Below are 6,000 nucleotides of genomic sequence, written 5' to 3' on the forward strand. Positions count from 1 at the left end.
AGGCTTGAACCACTGTGCCCGGCCATAAATTTTTAAAATAGCTGAGCTATTGATAAAGCACATCTGGAAAAAAAAAAAAAAACAGGGAAAAATTCAAACAATAAATGCTAGATTTTAAAGCATCTGTTTTCAAATACAAAATACAGAACTTAATGATACCAGATACCAGTAGGCTGAACTTAACAGAATGACTTTAGAAAATCCAGTGATAACAGACTTTAAAAGGTACCAAGCTAAGATGTAAAACAATGCACCTTTGTTTGCCTGTCTGGCTTAAGAGTTTGGGTTTTAATAGCAACATGTTCTATTTTTCTAACAAGAAACTCATAAAATGGTATGTTCTTTCAGATTGTGTAAGTACTGTCTTATAGCTAACATGGCAATCTGAAGTTCTTAAAATTCCTTTAGATAATCACTTATTCAACAAACATGTGACTATAGACTAGACACTGTTCTAATGCTAGGGACACAGTAGTAAATCTCACAAAAGTTCCTGCCCTTGAGGAGCCACTGGTTCTAGAGAGGAGTTCAGAACCCTGCAGTTAAGAGTCCAAAAATCATGGTTACACTGCCAATCAGGACTCCTGGATTATTTGGCAAATTATAACACCACCTCTAGGTCTAAGTTTCTCTATCTTAAGAAGCTGACCAGATGGATCTGAAGGCCTTCCAACTTTCCACCAAGTTATCTACTTCACTTGATTTTTGTTTGAGTGCTTAATTTTCTATTATTCATAAGAGCTTTGCATTTTAAGCTCTATATAGTTTTTCCACAAAATCAGATTCTCCCAAAAGAACAATTTTACATTTACAGTAAAATTGTGATCCAGGCAACTTCAAGGAATTAAGTGTAGGATGAAGTTCCAGTTAGAAGAAAATGTATGCTCCTAACTTTAACTGTTTCTATGGAGATGTTTCTGCAATGGTCTTGCCTCTTTCACCTTTGTACTGCACTATAAACACTAAGGCAAGAAGCATGGCATGACTGTGGGTCTCCAGGCCTGTTGCATGGAAACAGCTGGCATCCTGTCCCCACGTAGCAGGCGCCTTAGTGCTTACTGTGGCACTTGGGTGTCCTCAGGGGCTGCAGCCTAAAGTCCTGCTGGTGATTCCCACCTCTCCCCCACTCACCTTACCTCCAACTCAACAGGTACAACAATTCTGCCTGAAGTCTACATCTCACTGCCCCATTAGCATTTCTGTTACCACTTGTTATTTTCCACCAGATGTTCCTGCTACCACAATTCAACAGTCTTCAGATTCAGGGTGTCTTTGGAGAAGCCCACTTTCGGGAGAAGTTAGAAGAAGGTATTGCAAGAGGCCTCAGTATTCCAAGGCAGTCTCTGGAAGAGCACCACACACACACTTTAGGTAGTGATATCACCGCCTTGTGGCCTCGAAGGATACTGACGCTTAGTAATATAGATACATATTCCCCACTCTAGGCATATACAATGATTCCAATTCTTTCTCTGTATCTTCCTTATAAACCAGAAGAATGATTGGAAGCCAAGATTTTCACCTCTGTGCAAAAGTATAGAAAAAATACACCTACCAGAAGTTTCTCCTCAACTTCCAACATGAAAGCGTAGAACAGTATCTCCCAAACACAAGCTTTGCTCACCTGAGCAGTAACAGCAGCAACATCCTATAAGAATGCATGTGTTGTCATTTTAGACAACGTAAGACAAATTTGCAATTTCTATTATTTCAAAAAAGGAAAGGTAAAGGAATTGGTAAAAATACTTTAACTCAGGCATCTAAGCCTCTAAATTTACCCCAACCGGAAGGTGTTTCTACTCTTTTACTGAAGAACTTTTGCTGTATCAGGACAAAAGGACATAGGCCTCTTTACTGAAGAGTAAGGATCTAAAGAACCCTCCTTTACATATAACTTGCACAGAACTTAAGAGAAACAGTTGGAAATAAAATTGTCACAAGTAGGAACGGCTTATTATGCTAAGGTATTAATTGCTTAAGATAGGAAACAAAAAAGTTAAAAACCATCATCCTGGAAGACCATAACACTTCTAATATGGAACAGGAGTCCAAAAGACACAGTCAAGAGAAAGATGTAGATTCTTATTAGACATCTATAACAACTGCTTGGCATAAAACTCATTTCCCAAGTTTTCAATTATTATTTAGAATGACAGATTAGAAGTTGGGAAAAGGAAATGCCACAAATTATTGATATTCCCTATAGGGCAGGCACACATTTCTCCTGTGAGAATAAAAGTACCTACATATATTTTATCTACTCATTAGTCTGTCATCTGGCCCAAAGAATTAAAACATTCAATACACACACACACACACACACACAAGGCATCTTTGAAATCTTACACTTATACAAATGGCTATTACACAGAAATAAAAGATAAAAATATTCATCTTTCTGAAAATCTCTCATGAATCACTATAATTTACTAAAAAGGGTTTGTTTTTAAGGTTTTACACTTGAATTTCATGGAAGAGCAGTCAAGTGTAATTGACTTAAAGCAATATTCCAACTAAAGTGATAATTTGAAAGAAAAGTGATAACAGTATAACCAATTGCCTATGTCAAAGGCCAGAGCCAAGCTGGAAAACTAAAAGACTCCCAAATCTAAGTATTTTGACCAAAAGCAGGTAAGATTATTTTGTAAATTCTCTAAGTATTCATTTACTCAATAACTATTCATAGCCCACTATGTGATGAAGATGGTTCCTGGTGCTGCAAATACAATGGGTAACAAGCAGATGTGTTCCTAGCCCCCTGGAGCTTCCAGCCTACAGAGGAACTCCACCACTCACATCTTTCCCATTTCTGTAAACATTTCTTGACATATGCAACACATATGGGCATCAACCCCAGCCCACTCCTCTCCCGCCTGCAGCTCTCTCCTTTCCTTTCACCAACACCAGCCACAGAGGTGGTCCTCTGTCCCTCAGGTATGTAAGGCTCAGTCCTGCTCCAAGGCCTTTGCACTTGCCCTTCCCTCTGCCTGAGCCACTCTTCTCTCAGATCTCCAAAATCATGGGCTTCTTCCCCTTCATTCAACTCTCAGCTCAGACTCCTCCACCCCAGAGAGGCTTCTCAGGCCACTTGAAGTAAAACAGCAGCCCACATCCTGTCCCATTCTACCATGCAACCCTGCTTTATTTCTTTTGCAGCACTTAGCACTATCTAGTCACTATCACTTATTGCATCTTTGCTTTTTATCCATCTCCTTCACTGAGATCATAGCAGGGTCTGTCTGTCCTGTGCAGTGCCATAATTTAGTCCCTGGAAAGTTGTCTGGAATATTAACAGATGCCCAATAAATACCTATTTAAGAACAAATACACACAAGGTTAGCAGTTTTGTATCACAACAGGTACCAAATAAAAGGCAAGAGAATGCCTTAAATTCTAAGGGGTGTTTGCACCATTTAAACTATATATATATATTATATACGTATATGTTTTAAAAGATCATCATAGCTTACACTAGTCCTAAAAATAGCCCTCAAAAATAAGCATAATGAAAATACTAAAGTTCAACACTGGCTAATGTTCAAGCTGTATAATGTATCGGGCTCAATTCCTAGCATTAGCATTACTTTTATAATTTACTCTTTTTCAAAAGCATGCTGACAAGAGACCCCAATTTTTTCATTTTAAAGAAAAGAGCTAAATATTTTTTAAAAGCATCCATTCCCTTAAAAGTTATTAATCCTATCATAAACTATAAAATTTGTAACCATATTATACTAACATTAAAATATAAGATACTGGTGATAATCTACAGAAGGCAGGGATTTGAGTGCCTAATGCCAACCAAATTTTATGAAACATAAACTACCCTCATCTTCAATTTAATCAAAGGTACAAGCTGCCTCTCTATGTTCAAAAATATTTAAACACTTAAGAATTTTTCCTACAGATTATTCTTTAAAATGTGTATCTGTTCCTTCTTTTCTTTTGTTGAAACAAAGAGCCAAGTTGTTACCCAAGGAATAATGACTTTAGTTACTGACCATCATGGCTCCCACTTCATAGCAAAGATGCCAAAGACTCTTATGGATTACTGTGAAGTTATATAGAAGCAAACAATGCACGCTGGGGAGAAGGCACATTTATTTCCTGGAAGATGATATAAACAAATGACTACTCCCTTTAGGCCTTTGGGAATAACCAAATCCACTTAAAAACCTCAAAAACTAATGCTTTACAATTTCATAGCAAATTATTAGAAACAACCTACGTATATCACAATAAAGAGGCTAAATAAATTATGGTCCATCCCTAATGGGAGTACTCAGCAGCTGTTAGAGAATGAGGCAGGCTCTCTCAGATACCAACGGAGACTGCCATGATTTAGTACTCTGGGGAGGGAAGAGGGACAGGGGGACCTCATCTTTGGGAATACAAACAAAAAGAACACATACAAAATGTTTACACATACAAAATGAGCATAGGCTATCTCTGGAAAGACATACACAAGGAGCCAGTAGCTGTGGAATATGATGAGAGAGAGGTATACTTTCTACTCTGTATCTTTTATATCTATTGAATCTTCTCCATTGTGAAAAGATTACCTGCTGCACAATTAACATAAGAATAATGCATACTATTACCAACATATTTGTCAAAGATGACCATTCAGAAGCAAATTTTTCAAAAATCACAAAAGTTTTGCTCCTTCAACAACAGAGTCCCTGATTCTCATTCCCCAGAAGAGAATTCAAGTCTCCACTAATCAGAGGCTTGCTAGTGATCTCACCTATTACAAAGCAAAGAAGTCTCAATTCAATTCTTGGAGAGGAAATAGCTGCTCAGACCAACTTGAGAACACATCATATATTTAAATTGATCTTACAACTGACTCCCTAATGAAGTTTCCAAATGAACAGCTGCACCCGACTATAAAGCAGAAAGTCAACGTAAAAGACAAGTAAAAGAACGGTCTCATGCTTTTAAAAACACATTATACTTAGGCTTCCTTTTCTCTGCCAGGCTTAGACAAGAAAACCTCTGGTAATAGTGAAATGTAATTTCAGATCTGTGGCAAAATAATCATGTAAGGGGAAGGGCAAGTAGCATTTGCGCCGAAAAAACTCCTTGGTTTATCCACTTGTGAAAAGGAAAGGTTTGCTTTAAATTTAATTTCTATACCATTTCTGGACCCCTGCCTAAACGATACTACTATATCACATTAATCTTACTTCAAGCAAATAACTTTTTAAAATTAAAAACTAATCTGAAACTGAACACGAATCGGAAGGCAAACTTCAAACTGAAACTTTCCTGTTGAAAGAATGTATCTTTTAAAGACACATAAAAAGAAATGCAAAGAACCGATTTCCATATAAATGCCATTCAATAACAGTGCAGGTTATAACAATATTTGACTGCACTAAAGACATTCAAAAAGGAACACAAAGATACCCAACTGCAAATAAAAGACCTCATATATTTTTGGTGGCGGAATGTGTGGGGGGGCAAAATCACATTAATTCAGATTAATCATGTAAATTCAGAACACGTGATGTGCAGTTTTGCGTTGCTCAGAACTCCTGAATCCAGCTTTGTGCTTTTACACAACATAACAGAAATGGCATCTTTCACAAAGCCTAACTTTGACTTCCAACACTTTAACTTTGGGTTTAACCAGTATATCACCTTCGGAAGTAAGCACATAAAAATACAGGTAAGTCAAATGCACTATGGATACAGAAAGGACGAGGAACAGGTTTAAAGAGGAGTTGAAGCACAGGGGCACGAAATCACCTGGCAGGTCACCTCTCCAAAAGAAAAACATTTCAAGCTCCCTCCCATCCCCCAGGTAACCTCTGGCCTCACAACTCACTGCCGCGCGTGGGGCAGAAGTTCTGGGTGCTAGAGTCCGCGCCCCCCGGGACACGAGGGTGACCCAAGGGCGCGCGGAGAGCGGCGGGACCCGGAGCGGCGCTCTTCGGGGTCACTCCCCTAGGACGCTCCGCAGAGCCGGGAGCGCTGCCCCACCCCGCCCAGGCC

At 38.7% G+C, this 6,000-nt stretch overlaps 1 protein-coding gene across 2 annotated transcripts in view; it reads right to left on the minus strand.

Annotated features, from left to right (window-relative positions):
* Window positions 1-6,000, minus strand: part of LIFR (leukemia inhibitory factor receptor alpha) — a 115,470-nt gene that overhangs the window by 69,951 nt on the left and 39,519 nt on the right. The window lies entirely within an intron of this gene.

The sequence above is a fragment of the Colobus angolensis genome, unplaced genomic scaffold (genome assembly GCF_000951035.1).
Source record: "Colobus angolensis palliatus isolate OR3802 unplaced genomic scaffold, Cang.pa_1.0 Scaffold230, whole genome shotgun sequence".
Taxonomy (NCBI): domain Eukaryota; kingdom Metazoa; phylum Chordata; class Mammalia; order Primates; family Cercopithecidae; genus Colobus; species Colobus angolensis.